This window comes from Vitis riparia, chromosome 4 (genome assembly GCF_004353265.1).
Source record: "Vitis riparia cultivar Riparia Gloire de Montpellier isolate 1030 chromosome 4, EGFV_Vit.rip_1.0, whole genome shotgun sequence".
NCBI classification, from domain to species: Eukaryota; Viridiplantae; Streptophyta; class Magnoliopsida; order Vitales; family Vitaceae; genus Vitis; species Vitis riparia.
In genome coordinates this window covers 4,338,272-4,339,912 of record NC_048434.1, presented here as the reverse complement: position 1 = coordinate 4,339,912, position 1,641 = coordinate 4,338,272, and the positions used below count along the sequence as shown (strand labels likewise).

General features: G+C 34.5%; 1 pseudogene; it reads left to right on the top strand.

Moving 5' to 3' along the window:
- The first annotated feature begins 395 nt into the window (after window positions 1-395).
- LOC117912721 lies at window positions 396-1,331 on the top strand (annotated as a pseudogene).
- Window positions 1,332-1,641: the final 310 nt, after the last annotated feature.

Genomic DNA, 1,641 nt, shown 5'->3' with positions numbered 1-1,641 from the left:
TAATTTAATTTCAATTCAACTCCGTTTGATGTTTTGTAATTCTATAAAGTTTAATTTCAATTATAAAAATTAAATTGATTTGTTATAAAATTTAATTTAATTTTTTTAATTATTTATTATAATAATTCGATATAATATATATTTTTACCAAAATTTTCTCCCCACAATTCTCTAATAATTACCTAATGATAATTAAATTAATTATCACAATATACTTAATATTCAAATTTTCAAAATTTAATCTCAATTATTTGATATTTAAATTTTTCACTAATTTTAAATTTAATTTTTGAAATTCTCGCTCTTTACATTTGATGTGGTAAAATTTTCAAATTATTGATTTTTGACTCATTTTTTTTTTAAATTTAATCTCAAGACAGCTATCGTTTCCGGGTATGGTCGCATTGGAATTTTTCCGGAGAATGCAAATGGTGGGTATTGAGCTTGATGAGATCAGTCTTGTTTCTGTTTTACCAGCTTGTGCCCAGGTGGGAGCTCTTGAGTTAGGGAAATGGATACGTATTTATGCAGATAAAGCCGGGTTTTTGCGCGACATTTGTGTTTGTAATGCTTTGATCGAAGTGTATGCAAAACGTGGAAGTATGGATGAAGGGCGTCGCTTGTTTCATCAGATGAATGAGAGGGATGTGATATCTTGGGAGTACAATGATTGTAGGGCTAGCAAATCATGGAAGAGCTCGTGAAGCTATTGAATTGTTTCAAGAAATGCAGAAGGCAAAGGTGGAACCCAACATCATCACCTTTGTTGGTCTTTTATCAGCTTGTGCCCATGCTGGCCTTTTGAATGAAGGATTGGGGTACTTTGAGTCAATGGAAAGAGATGACAATATAGGACCAGGGGTTGAGCATTATGGTTGTTTGGTCAATCTTCTTGGTCTTTCTGGGCGCCTTGATCAGGCTCTTGAACTCATAAAGAAGATGCCAATGAAGCCGAATTCGGCTATTTGGGGTTTGTTATTGAGTTCCTGCAGAAGTCACGGCAATCTCAAGATTGCAGCCATTGCAATGGAGCATCTGCTAGAGCTTGAACCAGACGATACGGGGAACTATGTCTTGCTTTCAAATCTTTATGCAGACTTGGGAAAGTGGGATGGTGTATCGAGGATGAGGAAACTAATGAGTAGTAAGTACATGAACAAGACACCAGGGTGTAGTTCAATTGAGGTGGACAATATGGTTCAAGAATATGCATCAGGTGATGATTCAAAACCATTCTCCAAAGCATATATAGGGTACTAAAGCTGCTGGTTATGCATCAGAGCAAAATGGATGATGATATCATCGAAATTATGGTTCATGACATAAGCTAATTTTGTTTTAAAATCAAGATGAAATGCTATCTATATATCCACCAATATGATTGTTTCTGTGCAATTTCATTAACTGTGGCTCATATACCCAGAGCCCGCAATGGCTCTAAATAACAAGCATAACCTGCTTCGAAAATGAAGGGGTTCTTGCATTACCATATGTCAGGCTTTTAATTAATTGATCATCGCATGTATCAAAATGGTAGAATAGAATTAAAGAATACAACACTAAAAGAAATTGCTAGTGAAGTTTTCCAAATTGGTCGTCATCTATGGTATAAAGCTTTGTAAAAAATACCCTATGAATTAT